The following is a 22,382-nucleotide window of genomic DNA, read 5'->3' on the forward strand; positions in this document are numbered from 1 at the left end:
ATTTAAACCCCATTGCAAAATTCAAAGCCTTTTCAACTGACTATTGAGTGACCTCAAACTAGAGAAGAAGAAAAAAAAAAATCTGTACTCTGAGGCACAAACACCCTGTCCAGAGCCAATCCTACTACCATCACCCACCATTCCAGTACCACCCCTGTCTAGTCAGTTTAAAAGAATTGGCGGGAGGGAGTGGGGATTTTCCAAAAGTCTGTGGAGAGTGTTTTGGCTTTTCCCACCCCTCCAAGAGAGGGAGGAGCGGTATGGCTAAAAGAGAACGTCTTGTAATAGGAGGTCTTGACCACTATAGTCCTCACACTGTGGACACCGAGCTGTCTCCCAAACACTATCAGGGAGTTCACAAGGTCAAAACTCATTGTATAAAAATCCCAAGGCATTATTTGCCTTCTGACTGTTGGTATTTCCACTGATGATGCAAAAGTAAAAGAGTAAAAGTAAAAGAGATGAAAACCTTTAGACCCTTCACACAAATCAAGACAGTGACACCAAACTTACTAGTAGTCATGTATTCTTTACCTCCATACACACACAATAAGAAAGGGAAAAAAGGGTTCACATAAGACTGTCCTTAATGAAGTAGCAGAAATTATTAATTTTATTACATCCTGTTGCTTGACTACATGTCTTTTTAATATTCTGCAAGAAAATGAATGGAAGTACAATTAAACACTTAGCTGCATACTCAAGTATGTTATCTTCAGGAATAATACTTGTGTGATTGACTTGTGAGCTGAATTAGCTGCCTTTTCATGGAATACTGTATTAGTTTCCTATTGCTCCTATAACAAAATATCACAAGCTTGGTGTCTGCCTCTTTCTGTTACTTAAAGGACCCTTGTGATTACACTAGGCCCACACTGATAATTCAGGATAGCCTTCCTATCTTAAAATCCTTAACTGAATCACATCTTCAATGTCTCTTTTGCCAAGTAAAGTAACTGAGTCACAGGTTCCAGGGATTAGGACATCTTGGGGGGGGCATTATTCTACTTCTTATTGACACCATCTTTACTTAAAAGAATAAATAACAGAAAATTTAAAAATAAAAATAAAAGGATGAGTAACAGACAAACTATGATTATTCAGACTTGGGTATTTGGCAGGTATTTTCTTAAAATCAACAAAGTAAGCCCACCACTTCTAGGAAAATGGCTCATAGTATTTGCTACCAAAGATAAAATTCAAGTTTCCAAGTAAAAATTAGACTGACCTTAACTTCATTGTAGTAGACAGAAGTCTTCCAACATTTTCAGTATTTAAGGACTCAGCTTATTTAATATCATTTAATTATTTAATATTTAATATTCTCAATATTTAAGGACTTTTCTAATAAGATTGGTGATGTGATTTTTTTTTCACATTAAATAATGAAACATGTCCACCTTTGGAAGATCTGATTAGCTAAGTGAACCAATATTTTTCCCAAGACCACTGTATGCTATTACAAAATCATTCATGGGTAAATAACTATTCAATGTATAAGAAGTATAACTGGATTTTAATACAAAGAGTATGAAAAGTTTGCTGGGTTTTTTTCCTCAACATTTTATTTATTTATTTGAGAGAGAGCGAGAGCATGAGCAAGGGGAAGGGCAGAGGGAGAGGGAGAAGCAGACTCCCCGCTGAGCAGGAAGCCTGATACAGGATTTGATCCCAGGACCCCAGGATCATGATCTGAGCCAAAGGCAGACACTTAACTGACTGAGCCACCCAGGCCACCCTGAAAAGTTTGTTGATATGATTTTAAATTCCACATTACAACCAACCTTTAAGAAACTACCACTTTCAAAGTTTAGCGTAGTATTAATGACTACTCACAACTACCTGAAGAGGCCATTAAAATACATCTCACTTTCCCTCTGTGTATCTACATTATGCCAGACTTTCTTTGTATGTTTCAATTTTAAAAGAAATCACAACAAATTAAATACAGAATAAAATTTTAGAATCCAGTTATCATCTCTTGAGCCAGGCATAAAGATATTTCCAAAAATAAAAAGTAAGGCTACTCTTCTTACTGACGTTTGCTTGTTTGAGAAAACAGTTATTTTTCATTTAAAATAATTGATTAAGTTGATGTGTAATGGGTTTGTTATTGTTATTTTTAGATGAATTAATAAATACTTTCAATTTCTCAGTTTTTAATTTTTAATAGTATGTAACTATTGATAGCTAAGTCACATAAATAAAAGACATTCAGATTCCTCAATAATTTTAAGAGTGTGAACTGGTCCTGACACCAAGAACCACTCGTTTTATACCTATCAGAATGCGAAACAGAAATGAAAAGATGATAGAGTAGAATAGAGCAATAGTGAACCCTAATCCATGATTTTAAGTAACCCTGAGAAATGAAATATGAACAATCTTCTCAATGGCCTGTCTCTAGTGAGAGAGGACCTGAGCAAAAAGGCAACTGAAGGGGACTGAAGAGGTGTAGACAGGGCACTGGGCAACAGGTATCCCCCTATCAATCCCTGGGAGAACCCAGTCAGGTTTCCCATGAGAGCACCAGCCCTTGCGACACCTGCCACAGAGAAGACATCAGCATTTATTCAGGGTTAGCTAGAAGGGTAAGGACAATCAACAAAGTGTAACGTTTGTCTCTTTCTTTCTCTTTTTCAAGGGTTCCAACCCCTGGTAACAGAGTGGAAGAAATAAGGATTACAATGTTGTGAGGCATGGAAGTCTTCTCATTCAAGCAGATGAGTCTTCGAAGCCACTTCTGTTATTAATTTTTCTTACTAATAGTGTCCACAGCTCCTGGAATTTCTCAAAAGTTACACAAAAAAAAAAGACTTCTCAAGTGATAATCATTTAGTAATGTCTACCGGGAGCATCCTATTGAAAAGGATTCTGAAGCCACACCTGAGCTCTGTTGGAAAAAGTCTGGTAATACATTAGTAACGGTCATAGGAGAGGAGAGTAGTAGGATTCATCCTTCATATTTGTCACCCTGATCTAATCCTTTGACCTTAGCCCCAGATGCTGCTCTTGAGGAAAGCTAAACCACTTGTAAATCCTCAAACTGAAAACTTTGACTCTTCATCCTCGCCCCACTTCCTGACCAACTCAGCCTCTGAAATTTCTCACTTGGTGATAATATTTAACTCCTAGTGACTCAGAGATGTTGTACCATCCAACAAGTACTACTGGTTCCAAATTCAAGGACAAAAATTGCCCCTTCACAGTTGTGCTTTAGGCTAATTCCGCAGCATGTTCTGAATACCCAGACCCAAAAAGGAGATGGCAGAGGTGGATTAATTTCCCCAGAGCAGTGCCATACAAACATTTCCACCCCTAGTGACCAAGGAGCATTAATTTTTTACCTCCAAGGCTCTGATCATATCACCACCAGCAGTATCATAGTTAACATTTGTGGGCTTACTATGCGTCAGACATTAAGCTAAGCACATTTAATGTTTGCACGAACTCTAAGTTACATCAGCCACATTTTATAGAAGAGGAACCTGAAGGCTAAAGAGGTTAAGTAACTTGCCTAGGTATTTTGTTTCTTTCTTTTTTAAGATTTTATTTATTTATTTATTTATTTGAGAGAGAGAGGATGAGTGACGGGAGGGAGAGAGAGGGATGGAGGGGCAGAAGGGGAAGGAGAGGGACTAACAGACTCCACCCTAAGTGCAGAGCCCCAGGAGGGGCTCCACCTCACAACCCTGAGATCCTGACCCTGAGATCATGGCTTGAGCTGAAATCAAGAGTTGGATATTCAACCAACTGAGCCACCCAGGGGCCCCAGTAACTTGCCATGGCTTAACGAGGTTTTAAGTGGTTCACCTGAGCCCAGGGATTCCACTCTAAATATTACATTTTATTGCTTACATCTTGAAAATAACAGCCAGGCACAATAGTGTCCTATGTTTTTAAATCATACAGATTACACTATCTACTCTACAATAAATCTGGGTGTTTTAATATGAAACATATTATTTCCCAAACATCTTAGTAATGTTGATACTCCATCAGGAAATGACATATTTATCCTGAGGCTCGATGTTCCTCCTGAGGCCAGTACAGTGTGAGAGAAACACAACCAGGGCACTTGATTTTGCTCTACCTCTATTTGATTATAAAGTCTGTGAACTCAGAAAGATGATGTTATCCTCCGTGCATCCAACCTACATATGAGACTATGAACAACGGGGTGGAGGGCTCAAAAAAGAAAAAGAGGATAGGACACTCTAGGTAAAAAGAAAAAGAGAAAAAAATTTTTTTTCATTTGAATACTAGATATGCAGATTTTTTTCAAGATTTATTTATTTGAGAGAGAGAGAGCACAGGAGGGGCAGAGGGAGAGGGAGAGAGATTCCTCAAACAACTCCCTGCTGAGTGCAGAGCCTGATGTGGGGCTTGACCCCAGGATCCCAAGATCATGACCTGAGCCAAAATCAAGAGTCAGCCACTTAACCACCTAAGCCACCCAGGTGCCCCTAAATAACAGATATGCAGATTGACAGCATTTGAAAATTACTCCACTTCCTACTCTTAGAGAGAAAACAGAAGAAATAGTCATCCTTAATTATAAAAAGCCCATTAAGTCAGTTCTATAAAAATGGTCATGAAAGTAAATAAGGTTTTAAGCTCTGGGCTCTACTTCTTATTCCTCGGTTCAAGAACCCAGAGCGTTCGTCCTATCATCTAACCTGACACCAGTGACACATGTTTCACATCTAAGTAATTGGAGGTAAAAGTTTTACCTCATCTCAATCCTCATAGGCCCAAACTTATAAGGTTAATAGGAGCAAAGCATTGTGTGTTGAGTTACATATAGTTACAAGTATGAAATAACACACAGCATATGGCAGCAATACATCCTATACTGAGGCCAAATTTCCAAAAGGTCAATTCTCTGGGGATAGAACAATGCCGTATCTACCACACAATGCAACATTGCACACTTACAGTCGTGTGTCATCCCCTAAGGCATGTGACGTTAATCTTCAGTATTTGATGAGTAACTTTCTGAAATGTATATAATTAATCCTCAACATATTATGTGTTAGAAACTTGGCCAATATAAACCTAAAACCTTTACTCAGCTTTAGTCAGTGACATTCTATTGACAAAAGTAATCAAATAAACTAACAAACCAGAGTAGCCATTGTTTTTCTTTTCTATATTCAAGAGTGCAGGGATGTTGTCCTGCGAACACAGGCGGTATTTTTTTTTAATATTTTTCTTACTTATTTGACAGAGAGAGAGGCAGCGAGAGAGGGAACACAAGAGGGTGGGGGGGGGGGCAGGCTTCCCCCTGAGCGGGGAGCCTGATGTGGAGCTCGATCCCAGAAGGCTGAGATCATGACCTGAGCAGAAGGCAGCCACCTAACGACTGAGCCACCCAGGCGCCCCCACAGGTGGTATTTTGACTGTCATACGAGCAGCATATTGTTCTGCATACTCTTCTCCTCTATGTAAGTTGTGAGCCAATGTCAGACTTAAGTAAACCTGAGGCCTGAAGCAGGAGGAAAGAAAAATAACATGTGTAATCCCTGCTCCCAGCCCTTGACGAGCTGCAGAATCCAGGTCTGAACACCATCCCAAGAACAGCTGGCTATCAGCTCTGCCAAGTCCCTGGTGCCATCGTCAATAACGGCTGCAGGCAGGCCTGTCACCAGGGAAGGCAGAAGAGGGGTGGGGAGCAACAGATTCAATGCTGACCACATTGCTTCTAGGCAGAAATGTGAAGGAAAGTAGGTCTTCAGGTCACACCTCCTCTCCTCCCATCCCTTCGTGACCCCACTTTGCAGACTCTATTTCCTAATTACACATATTCAGCGACTGGAGATCAGGACTTCAACATCTTTTGGGAGGACATAATTCAACCCAAAGCATGCAAGGTAAAAATATTTCTGGCAAAAGCTGAATCGGACTCTATGACTCAGCTTAGGGCCTAAGTGCTTCTTTCTCACAAAGTAGAGATTGCCTAGAAAGAGGAGGAGAGAGGGGGTCAGAGCCTGGGTTTTTTAAAGTGCAGTCATCTGTGCTCTAGAAATACGTGACCCAATCACTGCCTGCATTCTAAGACCCAGGGTGAAGATTCTTGAGAACATGTTAAATTTAAGGGGCTACATCAAAGAAGATGTTGCTGTTTCAAGTCACAAAAACACCTGTTACTTGCTTGGTTCAAATGGCATTACCAGGATACCAGGATGTATGTAACTTTGTGCCAGACTTTTGCCCTCAGTTCCAGTCCTAGCCTCCCTCTCCTCTGCATTCTATCTCAGGCTTTCTTCCCCAGGTTCCTGTGGAGCTGGATTCTGGCCACGTCAGGCCAATGGGAGGTACTGAGAGTAGACTGGAGTGCGAGAGGAAGACAGAAGCCTCTACTCCTCACATGACTTCCAGCAGCTGCATCTCTTCTGGGACACAAGTTTCCTCTGGACAGGTCCAGAGTTCCCTAGCTTCTTCCAGATGACCTGACCTCCTGAGCACATTGGATCCCCCTTTTGTCCCTCCAGTCTAAGGGTGTTAGTGGTTATTCTGGGTTGCCTCAAAGACTCCTATTTGGTTCCAGTTTCTCTATCACTAGTTTAACTAATTGCCTGTATTAAATCCCCTCTGTTAGGGTCTGGAAAGCAATGATACCCCAATAGCAATGAGCTCTCTATATGTCATCCTCCACTAAAAAGAGAGTCAGAGATCCTTAGAGATATGGCTGACTTCAGGGGTTTGGCAAGGAAAGAATAAGATGAGCCTGGAATATCTTTTAAGGACAGAATGTAAGAAAGTACTCGAAGAAAGGTGGGAACATGCCAAAAGGACACAGAAGCCAGCTTGAAGGGGCTGCCTCTGGCCAAAATAGGGACAATTTGAACATCAAAATAATGACAGTTACATTATAATTCATTGAACAAATTACAGAACCAAGGATTTATACTGATACTGATTAAGTAAAATTTGATGACGAGGATGTTTACATAGTCTCAAAGCAAACCTTCTCAAGTACTTAGTAGCTACAAAGGGGAAAAGATGAGTTTTATGGCAGAGAAATATGACAGTCTTCTAAGAAAATAAAGTGAACATGATCAATAATAGGAAAAATGAAAAATGTGTGCCACCTGATAAAATGCATGGAGAAGCACACAGCATCACTTCTGTGTATTTCCACCAAACACGTGTAACCTGAATCTGATTTTGAAGAAACATCAGACAAAGCCAAACTGAAGGATACTTTACATCATAAATGGCCGTCAAATGTGACAAGATCCTGAGAGTCTGTGGTTCTTTCAAAGTAAAAATCAGTCAGTCAATCCCTCTGTTGAAAACTTAAAGTGGTTTGTTTTCCTGTTACACTTAATTGATATCCTTATCTTCCAAATAGTAAGCTCTTACAGACAGAGAGCTTCCTTATATTTTCTACAACACAAGCGTAATGGCATGCATATAGTTAATATCAAACACATATTTGTTGATTTGGCAACTGTAAGAACTCAGTAATCCATGTTAGTGAATTAGTAAATTCCCATAGGCAAAGCCAGTCAGCCCAAATAACTAAATTGGTCCCAAGGTCAATTGTCCATCTTATGGGCTGTGGTCACATGCTGACTGCCGAGTTTCATTTTAACTCCTGCTTGAGCTTGCATTCACATTGGGTATTAGGGTTTGACAGCATGCTTTTATGTAAACCTCACATTGTCTTTTTGCTTTCTCAGCAACCTGTGAGGTAGGCAGGGTGGATATTTTACCTCTACCATATAGATGGGGACACAGGCACTCAGACTGTTAAGTGAGTCAGGTGCAACTACCCAGTTAGGAAGAAGCAGAGCAGAGATTTAAACCCAGCGCTTCTGATTCCAAATCTTTCATACACATGTCTGAGCCTGGGAAGAAGTAGGGAAGCAGTGTGCCTATAAGGTAACTGATCCAGCCAGTTGTTGGGAAAAGGATTTAAGTGGCTAAGGGGGTCAACAGTTTCATCTCCATATTTGAAGCGCTAAATGGCTAGATAATAATGTCTAGCTCTTAAAATGAGCTACCTTCTTTTTTGATGCAGAATTTCACAGCATCTTAACAACACAGACTAAAAGACCCTTAAGATAATAGAGGCAACAATACATTTATTACAACTGTGCTGTAAAAACTTCTAGACATCAGATATGTGGGTCATGAAAACCTAACCAGTTCTTTTCAGGAACATGAAAAGGCATCTTGCTAATAAATATTCCATAATTAAAAGTAAATAAACAAAGAAATGCAAACATTAGGCTTGGTATTGAAGTGTGCTAGTTACATAAATACTTACACTTTGAAAAAAAACATGCACAGGTACAAATACTTTAAATTGGGTTCTGTCTCACGTTTTGCTTTGTTTTCCAAAATCTACACAGTGAGCATCTTCCACTTTTTCGTTGCTGTGTTTCTAACACTAATTAGATATACTAAGTGAAAATTTGTTAAATGAATGAACTGATAAATGAATCAAAATGAGAATAATAAACCAAAATGTGGAATCAAACTGCCTATTGTATTAAAATTTTACGTCACATACTTCTCTTCATGTTTACATTTGAAAACCAGTACTAATTTAGATTACTAGACATTCCAACAAGATATTAAAAAGCAAAGTTGTAGAAGCTGCTGAGTTGATATTTAGTATAACAATAACTTTTTTGAAAGTTATTGAAAAACAAGGTTTTCAAAAAAGATTAGGGAAGGTAGGCTAGGAATATAGTCAAAACATAGACTTTAGAAAAAGAAAAATACAGCCCTGTTTAGCTAGGGTAAGGAATCTAAGCACTGACCTCACCCTTTCCGCTGTTCTCTCAAGCGAAATTAAGTCAATTTCCAAGGATGTGTAGGTCTGACATCAGACTTCCCTGATGTATAGTGCAAGCTGGCCCAGGCATGTCGCAAATCCTCTGGGATTAAAAATGGAGCCTGGGGGACACAGTCCAAGAAAAATGATACCTCCACAAAATAACTTGTTCTTTATATACCATATATATTTCAAAAACAAAAGGAAAAAAAAAGTCATAGAACTTTTGGAAAGGATCTCAGATACTATCAAATTCAACCCCACTCCCTACCCCCAGTCCCCATTTACAAATAAGGATATCTACTGCTAGAAATGGTGAGGGACTTGCCCAAGTAGCAGAACTAGGAATAGAAAAATATTGTTGAAATTCCAATCTGGGACTCTTTCTGCTTCCACATAGTTTCCATGATTTAAATTTAAAACACAAATGAGGTGTAAAACAAGGGTTAGCAAACTTTTTCCCATAAAACACAAGATAGTAAATAATTAAGTCTTCGCAGGCCATTTGGTTTTATATGGACACAGTTACTCAACTCTGCCATTGTAACATGAAAGCAGCCATAAACAAAATGTAAACAAATGAGTATACCTGTGTTCTAATAAAACTTTATTTACAAAAACAGGCAACAGGCTGGATTTGGCCAGTAGGCAGTAGCTGAATGACCCCTGGTCTATAAAACAAAGGAGTGAACATCCTCAAATTTCTGATTCACTGCCCTCAGGTTCATTGTTCAGTCTATGGTATGAATGAGCGTGGAATAAGAGTTGTTTTGATCCATATCCCCAAAGCCTCTAGAAAAGTCAAAAAAAAACTCTCCCCAACCAATGTCATAAATTACTAAAATCACGTACTAATACACACACCTGAGAAAGAAAGGGTGAAAGGGTGAGGAGAAAAGCTGATGATGGTTATTAATCAACTACCTCTTTTTCCTCATAGCCATTTAAGATTTGAGATCAAATCAACTGGCCAAATTCCCTTGTTTTCTGGTATTTAGGGTACTCCGTAACTACCTACAGATCACTGCTGCTCTCTGGTGGTAACACGAAGGCGTTAGAAGACATTCCAGAAACACTGAGTAAGTGGAATTTAGACCCTGAATTCACAAAATACTTTGGGACATTTTAAGAACCAAGTAAGAATGAGATGGAGTACTTTCAAATTCACTAGGCAGAATCATAATCAAATCCTTAAAATACTTCTAGAAATGGTTTTCCTTGGTCATAAATCCTCATTTTTTTCTATCAGGACAAGCACCAGTTTTTCTGACACTTGAAGGTTCTGTGCTTTTTCTTTCTCCAAAGTAGAAGCATCATAATTGATGAACCATAGCTCCGAAGAAGCTTTAATTCTTTCAGAACTTTTGGATAGGACACAAAAAGGTACAGCAGAGAGTCAAAGGAGATTAAGTGTCTACCTGGCAGCTGGCTGACAGCAAAGGAATTTTTAATGCAAATTACAATTCCAGGTGGTAATGTATCTGAAGGTCAGCAGATTTCACTTCACTTTAATGCTGAAAAGAAGATTCTCTATTTCTAATACCTTAATCACACCAGTGAAGCAGAAAACCCTAACTTCAGTTTTCTCATCACCCAAAACTGCCCTTTGGGAATGGACTGACATTTCAGATCAGGAAACAAAGTCAGACCACTGTTTTCATATCAGTAGGTTTGTTGTTCCTGGTGAATCATACCAGACAAGGAAAGTTATTCTAGAAATCAGGGATAAAGAAGAGTAGGAACAATGAGATGGCTTGAATATTCTATGAGCACAGGGTCATGCTTGTCCCACCCACTGCGGTCAATGCATCCCAGCTGCTGGCACAGCAAATAATACGTTGTAGGGACTCAATATACCTTTACTGAATGAGTCGGGAAATTATATCAGAAGTAGAGAAGAGGTAAGTTACAAATCAGGAGATAATGGCTAGAAGGGGCATGGCTACCTGTGGAGGTTTCTTCCAAACTCATACCTCCATATCTTATTTCTCAGTATTAAAGCCTCACAAAACTCTGGGGTTGCAAAGGATTTTAAGGCTTTTCTTATCCAAACATCCATTTGATGGTTTTTATTCACAATATTCCTACCCAGCAGTAGTTACCCAGGCTCTATTTGAATACTTCCAGAGACAGGTAACTTGACATCTGCCAAGACATTTTGTGGTTTGCATAGGGAAGGGAGTTACAGTGGTTGATAAGGGTAGAAAAAGGAGATTCTAGAGCTGTGCTGTTCAATGTGGTAGTGACCCAGCACATGTGACTACTGAGCATTTGAAATATGACAAGTTTAAATCGAGGTGGGCTGTGATTTTGAAGACACTACAAAAAAAAAAAAGGATGTAAAAATATCCTATTCATTTTTCATAATAATTACATGGTGAAATCATAATATTTTGTGTACACTGAGTTAAATAAAAGATATTATTAAAATTAATGGGAACTGGTTCTTTTTCCTTTTTAATGTGATTGCTAGAACATTTAAAAGTACATATATAGCTCACATTATATTTCTGTCATCTAGAGAACATATTTTGTCTTTCAATTGAGTAGAATTAAAGTGAAGTCCTTAGGAGACCCTGATATGGAAAGCTGGTCCACTTTTAGTATGGATATCTTTACAATTTGAATCCCATTTACTTTTTCTATTTAAATATTTATTTATTCATTTGAGAGAGAGAGAGAGAGAGAGAGTGCCCATGCAGGAGTGGGGGGAGAAAGAAAGGGAGGGGGAGAGAGAGAGAGAGAGAGAAATCCTCAAGCACACTCCCTGCTGGGAGCAAAGAGCCCCAGACAGGGCTCAATCCCAGGACCCTGAGATCATGACCTGAGCTGAAGTCAGGAGTCAGACACTTAACCAAGTGAGCCACCCAGGCTCCTCCATTTACTCTTTTGTGGTGTTGTCTATGTCTGTTACCTGTGAAATGGAAATAGTATTTTCTTCTTCTCTCCACCTCCACAGAAAGCCATAAACTTATTATGGGCCTCTCGTAAGGACAGACTCCTGTTGTCCTGGAGACAGTGTAGAAGAACTGCTTCAGCTCAGTAAATGAAGAATCTTCTAACAGACGGAGAATGGTCGGCTTGACTGGTCACTACCCAGACAACAGGCCAAAACCTACATTTTATATTATCTGAAGTCATTCTAGCTAAAAAGAGGGCAGGGAAGAAAATGTTCTCAGAACATCTCCCTGATAGCAAAAACAATAAATTTTAACCAATTATTATAAAATGTACTGTTACTTGACCAATGACTATAGCTTATATATACCAATCACAAGTATTAATTTATAAATTGAAAGTGCCAACAGTATATAGGACAAGCATAATCCTCAAGTAATGTGGTGATAGTTCCAGTCCTAAAAATCTATTTGAGTATCATTTGACATTGTACCTATACTTTAAAATTTAAGCCTTTTAAAATGGTTTGTTGAACAGTCTTTTTTTTTTTTTTTTTTTAAAGATTTTATTTATTTATTCAACAGAGATAGAGACAGCCAGCGAGAGAGGGAACACAAGCAGGGCGAGTGGGAGAGGAAGAAGCAGGCTCACAGCAGAAGAGCCTGATGTGGGGCTCGATCCCACAACGCAGGGATCACGCCCTGGGCCGAAGGCAGACGCCCAACCGCGGTGCCACCCAGGCGCCCCTGTTGAACAGTCTTGAGACAATGGATAAAACATGAAATCATTTCACTTGTTATAATGTGTACAGGCTTTATGAGTGACTCCACTAGTTCTAGTGGAGTCAAACACACACACACACACACACACACACACACTTAGAGGATAATGACCCAACTGTAAGGATTTACTCTTTTCCAATATTCAGATTAAAGAGATTTGGGTTGGGATGAGAGGAGTCTGTATTGATTTGGGCAGGGTCATTTTTTCTCCTTTTTCATAAGCCCTGGAGGGTTATCCGCTCCCAAGCTGTTGCTCATCTACGAGCATTTGGAACAACAGAGTTTGGCAACTGATGTGTCAGGACTGTCAACAGTGAAAAATGGTTTTAGGCAATATTTGAATTGCCATGTGATGCTAACATAGCAAATAGCATAGGAAATATAAAAATTATTTTCTGACATTTATGGTTATTAAACTTTGAGTTTAATAACAAAATGATTACAATTGATTGTAATTATCTTTGTCTTTGCAGGTTTTTAAGATCAGAGAAAAATCTTACCTATTTGAGAAGAATATTCCTTTTAAACACAGTGAAATAAGTTCTCTAAGCTCCTTCCAGCTACACAGATTGAGGTCACTATTTCATGCAGCCATTCAAGGAGTAACCTAGTTTAATTTCCTAAAGAAAAAAAATTCATTATTTTAAATGAGTGGGGGGAAAAGGTTTCTCCTTGCCAAGTACACATCTCTTATATGGACCAGTTCTCTGACCACTTGTAATAATCACAGTAGAAATAAAGGCTTCTCTTCATTCCATTCCATTAGAATTTGGCCCCATACTTACTGAATAATTCTACAAAGCTTGAAACAATCTAGTTCAGTAGTTCTCAAACTTGGTAACCATCAGAATTACCTGTAGGGCTTGTAAAAACACATAGTGCTTGATCCCATTCTCTTAGTTTCCACACCACCAAATCTGGGGTGGGATCTGAGAATATACATTTCTGACATGTTCCTGTGTATTACTAAAGCTGCTTGTTCAGGGACCGCACTTTGATAATCACCAATCTAGATACAGATTATCCCAATAGAGAAGCACAGAGATAAACACGAGCAAGAGCTGTTCTTTCAGAATTTGGACTGAGTTCTCCCCTCTGATAACATTTGATAATCTTTCCAAACAACTTGAGGTCATTTTTCAAAATGTTAAACCCAAGAATCAAAATATGGTTCAGAAATACGGTTTTTCCATGCTTGCTTAAATAAATAACTTGCAAATGTAGGACACAACATTTGATGTGAAATATAGCCTTTTTCCATGGTAATCGTTTCTACCAGGGAGAGCCCTGGAAATATTAACCATATTCCTCAAATTTTAATCAGTGTAAAAAAATTCCCACTTAATCATTCCATGGCTTTTTCTTTGTTCTCATAATATATACTTTTATTCTTAAATCTACTCAGTTTCAAGTAACTATAAAATTTTTTGAAACAGTATCAAATGCACCTAGAATTTATATTTAAAATCTGGTTCACCTTGAAAATCTTATGATTTTCTAAATTGTCTAAACTTTGAAGTAGCACTTCAGGATTACCAGAGGCCTTACAACTTTTATATGAGCAGATATTCAAGTTTTCAAATTTTAATTACTACTAAAACATTTACACAAGCTACTACTTAATATTAAGATGACTGAAGTCACCAAATAAGGCTCTAATTGATGTTTAAGTAATCTTTCAAAATGGTATTTGGAACAAGTCTTTCACAACACTTGGCCTAGTTCTTCCTGACAGGACATAATCCCTCATCCTGCAGCTTCTCTATTGTCACAGAGCTCCAAAAGATGAGAGCAAATGGAATACAGTGAAGAGCCTAGCCACTTCCTGAGGAGGACAGACCTTGTCCTCTGTGAAAAGTTAGATACCTAACCCCTCACAGGAGTTCACTGGATGCCATCATGTACGTGAGAAAAACTTCGAGGGGCAGAGGAGTGAAAGAATGCCCTAAGTTAGAAACTCTGCTTAGCCACCTGCCTGTTTGGAATGCACCTACCCTGCTTCTAGCTATGTGAAGATGAAACATTCCTGGCTCTATCTCTTTAAAGTCTGACTCAATCATCATGTGAGCTGAACACATTCGAAAAAAATAAGCTGCAAATAAGGCGCGGTTATAAATAAATAGAATTAAGACCAAAAAAGTGGGGAGAAAAATAAACTTATGAACTTTGTTGACAACAAACTAAGCCTGAGCCAAAATAGTGATGCAGCTGCCACTAAAAATGCACACTTTCCAGGTAAGAAGATGCCACTCCCATTTTACTCAACAGTGGAAAGACTACTTCTGGAATGCTGTGGTAACTCTGCAGACTCCATCTAAGGAGGGTCATCAACACATAGGATAGCCCTTAGTGGTGACCAGGTTGGTAAAGGGTCTAAAGAGTACGTCTTTGGGGGAACATTTGAAAGAACTTAGAGGGAATGACTAGAGAAGAGGTGGGCGTGGCGGGAGGGGCCCATGGGCACATGAATGTTTTCTTGAAATATCTGAATAGCTGTCACAAGGGAGATAAAGTAAATTTGTTCTTTTTCTCTGCAAATGGAAAAATAGGAAACTATGAAAGTATCAGAAAGGTCAAGAACACAGCTTTAAAGTCAGACGGTGAACTTAAACCTTGGTTCCAGTCACTGTTAGACATATAAACTTGGGCAATTGGTTTAACCTCCATGAGCCTCAGTTGTTCGTCTGAAAAGAGGGGTATTAGAAGTAACTACTTTTAGGTAAGAATTAAATGAGGTAAAAGAGACAAGGGACTCAGCACAATGCCTAATGAGGGTTCATGTGGTGTTCATTTGAATTAATGAATTAAACAGAGCTGCCTGAAAACGGAATGAGCTGCCTCTAGATGGAGGTTTTAGCACAGGCTAAATGACCATCTGCCAGGGTGCTGTGCTGTGTATCCTGCATTGGGTAGAAGAACTAGGTAAACTGTAAGGACCGTTCCAATGCAAAAATTCTTTACTTGTTACTAACTAGCACTTAACTTGCTCTGTCTTGTGCCCCCACAGCACTTTATTCATATACTTATTTCAGGATTTATCAGTTTTCCATTGCCAATTATGAACATGTCTGCCTCCTGCCTAGTCTGTGAGATCCTCAACATCAGACTATGGATCATTCATCTTTATTCCCTGTACATCTTGCCTAGTATATTGCATAAAGCAAGCTTTCAACAACTTGTTGAATGAAGTTACTCAGGGTTAGGCCTGACCTGGGCTCATGGCTCCTTTTCTACCTTTGTGGCAATTCCTCTAGAAAAGGGCCCAGTCAATATTTAGTCCAGGAAGTTTTAAAATTCTTGTGATTATGTAAGAATAAACAAATAAATAAATAAATAATAGAATTCTTATGCTTATGCTGGAAACATCACTCAGAGGATCTCCATTTCTTGAAGTATTCTAATTACATAGTATCAAGTGTATTGTGAATTCATGAAGTTAAGATAAATTCCTGACTCCCAACCTGTGAATTCCCCTCCTAAACTCACAGGCTATGGCTCTTTGAGTTCTTCTTTTTATTATTATCTAAATTCAATTAGCCAACATACAGTGCATTCATTAGTTTCAGATATAAAGTTCAGTAACTCATCAGTATTGTATAACACCCAGTGCTCATCACATCACATGCCCTCCTTAATGCCCATCACCCAATTATCCCATCCCCCCATCCACTTCCCCTCCAGCAACCCTGTTTGCTTCCTATAGTTAAGAGACTCTCATGGTTTGTCTCCCTCTCTGATTACTTCCCATTCAGTTTTCCCTCCCTTCCCCTATGATCCTCTGTGCTGTTTCTTATATTCCACATATGAGTGAAACCATTTGATAATTATCCTTCTCTGACTTATTTCTCTCAGCATAACACCCTCCAGTTCCATCCACATGGATGTAAATGGTAAGTATTCATCCTTTCTGATGGCTAAGTAATATTACATTGCATATATATACCACATCTTCTTTATCCATTCATCTGTTGATGGACATCTTGGCTCTTTCCATAGTTTGGCTATTGTGAACATTGCTACTATAAACTTGGGAGCAGACAATTATATAAACCAATTAATAACCAAATCAAAGAAACACATTGATAATAATACAATAATAGTAGGGGACTTTAATACTGCACTCACAGCAATAGACAGATAATCTAAGCAGAAGATCAACAAGGAAACAAGGGCTTTGCATGACACACTGGACCAGATGGATCTCACAAATATATTCAGAGCATTCCATCCTAAAGCAACAGAATACACATTCTTCTCTAGTGCACACGGAACATTCTCCAGAACAGATCACATACTGAGTCACAAATCAGGTCTCAACTGGTACCAAAAGATTGAGATGATTCCCTGCACATTTTCAGACAACAATGCTTTGAAACTTGAACTCAATCACAAGAGGAAATTTGGAAGGAACTCAAATACTTGGAGATTAAAGAGCATCATACTAAAGAATAAATGGATCAGCCAGGAAATTAAAGAAGAATTTTAAAAATTCATGGAAACTAATGAAAATGAAAACACACTTGTTCAAAACCTTTGGGATGCAACAAAACCAGTCCTAAGAAGAAGTACATTGCAGGAGCGCCTGGGTGGCTCAGTCATTAAGTGTCTTCCTTAGGCTTAGGGCATGATCCTGGTGTTCTGGGATCGAGCCCCGCATCAGGCTCCTCTTCTGGGAGCCTGCTTCTTCCTCTCCCACTCCCCCTGCTTGTGTTCCCTCTCTCGCTGGCTGTCTCTCTCTCTGTCAAAAAAATAAATAAAATCTTTAAAAAAAAAAAAAGAAGGAAGTACATTGCAATACAATCCTCTCTCAAAAAATTAGAAAAATCTCAAATACACAAGCTAACCTTACACCTAAAGGAACTGGAGGAAAAACAGCAAATAGATCCTAAACCAAGAAGGAGACAAGAAATAATAAAGATTGCAGAAATCAATGAAATAGAAACCAAAAGAACATTAGAACAGATCAACAAAACTAGAATCTGGTTCTTTGAAAGAATCAATAAGATCGATAAACCCCTGGCCAGATTTATCAAAAAGAAAAGAGAGAGGATCCAAATTAATGAAATCATTAATGAAAGAGGAGAGGAAATACAATTTTAATAACATATTATGAGCAACTATATGCCAACAAATTAGGCAATCTGGAAGAAATGGATGCATTCCTGGAAATTTATAAACTACCAAAACTGAAACAGGAAGAAATAGAAAACCTGAACAGACCCATAACCAGCAAGGACATTGAAGCAGTAATCAAAAATCTCCCAACAAATAAGAGCCCAAGGCTGGATGGCTTCCCAGAGGAATTCTACCAAACATTTAAAGAAGAACTAATACCTATTCTTCTGAAGCTGTTTCAAAAAATAGAAATGGAAGAAAAACTTCCAAACTTGTTCTATGAGGCCAGCATTACCTTGATCCCAAAACCACACAAAGACCCCCACCAAAAAGGAGAATTACAGAACAATATTCCTGATAAACATGGATGCCAAAATTCTCACCAAAATACTAGCCGATAGGATCCAACAGTATATTAAAAGGATTATTCACCATGGCCAAGTGGGATTTGTTCCCAGGCTGCAAGGGTAGTTCAACATTTACAAATCAATCAAGGTGATATATCACATTAATAAAAGAAAGGACAAGATCCTCTCAATAGATTCAGACAAAGCATTTGACAAAGTAGAGCATCCTTTCTTGATTAAAACACTTCAGAGTATAGGGATAGAGGGAACACACCTCAATATCATAAAAGCCATATATGAAAAGTCCACAGCAAATATCATTCTCAATGGGGAAAAACTGAGAGCTTTTCCCCTAAGGTCAGGAATACAACAGGGATGTCCACTCTCACCACTGCTGTTCAACATAGTACTGGAAGTCCTAGCCTCAACAATCAGATGACAACAACAACAACAACAACAACAAAGGCATTCAAATTGGCAAAGAAGATGTCAAACTCTCACTCTTCACATATAACATGATACTTTATGTGGAAAAACCAAAAGATTCCACCCCAAAATTGCCATCCCAAAATCAGGAATTCAGCAACATGGCAGGATATAAAATCAATGCACAGAAATCAGTTGTATTTCTATACACTAACAATGAGACAGAAGAAAGGGAAATTAAGGAATCAATCCCATTTACAATTGCACCCAAAACCATAAGATACCTAGGAATAAAAGTAGCCAAAGAGGTAAAGGATCTGTACTCTAAAAACTACAGAACACTTATGTAAGAAATTAAGGAACACACAAACAAGTGGAAAAACATTCGATGCTCATGGATTGGAAGAATAAGTATTGTTAAAATGTCTATGCTACCCAGAGCAATCTATACATTCAAAGCAATCCCTATCAAAATACCATCGACATTTTTCACAGAACTGGAACAAATAATCCTAAAATGTGTATGGAACCAGAAAAGACCCCGAATAACCAGAAGAATGTTGGGGGGGAGCAAAGCTGGTGGCATCATAATGCTTGACTTCTAGCTATATTACAAAGCTGTAATCATCAAGACAGTATGGTACTGGCACAAAAAACAGACACATAGATCAATGGAACAGAACAGAGAACCCAGAAATGGACCCTCAACTCCATGGTTAACTAATCTTTGACAAAGCAGTAAAGAATATCCAACAGGAAAAGGACAGTCTCTTCAACAAATGGGGCTGGGAAAATCGGACAGCCACATGTAGAAGAATGAAACTGGACCATTCTCTTACACCATACACAAAGATAAACCCAAATGGATGAAAGACCTCAATGTGAGACAGGAATCCATCAAAATCCTAGAGGAGAACACAGGCAGCAACCTCTTCGACCTTGGCCACAGCAACCTCTTGCTAGACACGTCCCCAAAGGCAAAGGAAACAAAAGCAAAAATGAACTTTTGGGACTTCATCAAAATAAAAAGCTTCTGCACAACAAAGGAAACAGTCGACAAAACCAAAAGACAACCTACTGAATGGGAGAAGATATTTGCAAATGACATATCAGAGAAAAGGCTAGTATCCAAAATCTATAAAGTACTTACCAAACAACATCCAAGGAACAAATAATCCAATCAAGAAATGGGCAGAAGATATGAACAGGCATTTCTGGAAAGAAGACATCGAAATGGCCAACAGATACATGAAAAAGTGCTCAACATCACTCGGCATCAGGGAAATACAAATCAAAACCACAATGAGATACCACCTCACACCAGTCAGAATAGCTAAAATTAACAAGTCAGGAAAAGACAGATGTTGGCTAGGATGTGGAGAAAGGGGAACTCTCCTACACTGTTGGTGGGAATGCAAGCTGGTGCAGCAACTCTGGAAAACAGTATGGAGGTTCCTCAAGATGTTAAAAAATAGAGCTACCCTATGACCCAGCAATTGCACTACTAGGTATTTACCCCAAATATACAAATGTTACGATCCAAAGGTTCTTTGAGTTCTTATACACATTCTACACAGTTGCCTTTTCCAGCTGATAAAGTAGTTCAATTCACCCCCATGGAAATTCATATTCATATCTTCCTTTTTCTGTTTCTAAAAATGGCAAGAGGTATGATACTGCAGTCTAGCCATGGTATGTCAAAACTAACAACATCTGCTCATCTACAAGAAAAGCATGTTTGCATAATTACCAAGTCTGATTGCTCTAGTGCCTAAGTTTTTCCCTGGATGAAACTGAGGCATCTTTCAGACTTATTAATCTTTAATATATTTGTCCTAGTACTTACCAAAATATTAATGTTCCTTTGGTCACTCAATAAAAACTTGATAAGTAATTAAATATTATCCTGAGGGGATGACAGAGGTAACAAGACAGCTTCCAAATTTGCTGAAATTACAGCCATGGAATCGCTTGGGCAATTAGAGAAAGTGTTTCAACTATCATTCATTACAGTATAAAAGTTTTAACATTTTATACACTGAATAAAACCAGTCCTTAGAGAACCAAAAGTCCCCAAACCAGCTGAAGATTCAGAATGAGATAGATATAAAAGTAGCACATGAACTGCCAGGGCTGCTAACCCACAGCATGCCACCCTGTGATCCTAAACACCCTGACAGTGGGTTGGTTTCAACACCACAAGCTCTGTCTGCTCTGGAGTGTGGTGAAGGGAAAGTCTGAAAGCAAAGCCAATCTTGGCAAAAACGCTTGCTCTTTCACATATTCCAAAGATGTGAGACTTGGGGAGCACTTAACTCCCCAGTCCTGGGCATGACCAAATCTGACTTTTACAAACAGCAGAACAACAATTTCCCTTCTGCTTCAAACAGTATGTGCAGCACAAGAGCGCAGAACCTGTTCAAACTGCAAAGACAAGAAAGCATATACTTTCGATCAGGACAGATTTCCTCAGCAGTAATCTGTGATTTCTTCATGATATTCTTGAAGACTATTCTTTTTCTGCAAACTGTGTAGGAGGTTTTCCGTGAGGAGAATTTTTAAAAGCTTTTCATAAGACAGTGTTCATATATATCTCCATCTACCTTTCTAACTCTTTATGTCATTTGTTGTAACTCTGTCATTTACGTCCTTCTTGAGGAATCATCTACCCCAGCAGAAGTATCCATATACAGTCTATTATATTTGGCCCGTGATGATTGTAAGGACTTTTACATACTTTTCTGACAACTATTGAAAGCATAAGTCAGGAAATGTGAGACAAAATGGTAACCACCCTAAGACCTACTGACTCTGTTAATGTCAATTACTTATCATTACTGTGATGGGGTGAATCATTACTAGGCTTAATAGATTTGTGTTCCTGTTCCTTAGTGCAGTGAATTTAGGGTTTTGTGGGTTCAGAGTAGCTTTTACAAAATGAAGACTTTCTTAGACAACATTGTTAAGAGAGTACCTTGTATGCAGAGTTCATTTGTCAGGTCCACTTGGATGAACTGATTCGACATTTGTCATGACCCAAAAAAGGCCTGAATAATCATGACATCTCATAGAAAGTAATGGGGAAAGACCTGACATAAATGATGCCCGAAAAAGCCAACAGGATACAGAATACAGGAACTGCAGGATATCTGAAGATCAATTAAGAAACACCAATCCTTGTTCAAACTGAGCAGACTCATACGGTGCTCTGCTTACGTGTGCAAGGAAGTTTCAAACAGGAAGGAAAGACCACCCTGACAGAGATGTGCTCTTTACAGCCATCAGAATAATGTCAAGCATATTCATAGCCATTCACCTGGCAGTGAGGGATCTTGAATGTAGCCAAGCACACTGCCTAGCATAAAGCTGAACTTGTAACAGTACTCCTAAGTGTCCATGAGTAAAGTCCAAGTCACTCTTGCAGTGATAAAACCACAGAACAAGAAGATAACTTTCACATTATTCTTTCACAAAAACCTATACACCAAAGATGTTAAGATCACCAGCCATTCTCTTTGTAAGAGATTATAAAGCTCTCACTGTTCACCTGGCTAACACTGGGGATGTGCTTACACAGTACGACTCCTTCAGATGGAAGAAACCCTTTACAAGAGTATTTCCAAAATCCCCTTGAGAAGGAACAATTTCACAATATTAGTAATTAGTGCCACTGTGCACGTATGAGTGAAATAGTCTAGCTATAGAAACTGATAACAAATTCCCAGAGGTATTCTAGAAGGAATTCCAAACATACAAAAGAAGGAAAGGGTGCCAGCCCATTTGGATCAACACTTTTTTTTTTCTTCCTTTAGTTTTTTAAAAAAGGGTGAGGGAGAAAAAAAAGAAAGAAAGTTTGAAGCAGAGCCTGGACATCAATTATATGTATCTGGTGGATCACACTGGTTATACTATCAACAAATAATGATGGTAAGTAAGATTGAGGGGAAATGAGCTGTGGGAATGAGACCATAAAGTAGTATATATATTCCCATTACATCAATTCTGGATTGTTCTTTTGGGATC

The 22,382-nt window shown here is 38.7% G+C and overlaps 1 long non-coding RNA gene across 1 annotated transcript in view; it reads right to left on the bottom strand.

Moving 5' to 3' along the window:
* LOC117801836 overlaps window positions 1-22,382 on the bottom strand; it is a 76,741-nt gene that overhangs the window by 51,756 nt on the left and 2,603 nt on the right. Inside the window, exon 2 of the long non-coding RNA XR_004624570.1 lies at window positions 12,972-13,091. This is a non-coding gene — a long non-coding RNA (uncharacterized LOC117801836). The remainder of the gene's footprint in view (window positions 1-12,971; window positions 13,092-22,382) is intronic.

This window comes from Ailuropoda melanoleuca, chromosome 1 (assembly GCF_002007445.2).
Source record: "Ailuropoda melanoleuca isolate Jingjing chromosome 1, ASM200744v2, whole genome shotgun sequence".
NCBI lineage: Eukaryota > Metazoa > Chordata > Mammalia > Carnivora > Ursidae > Ailuropoda > Ailuropoda melanoleuca.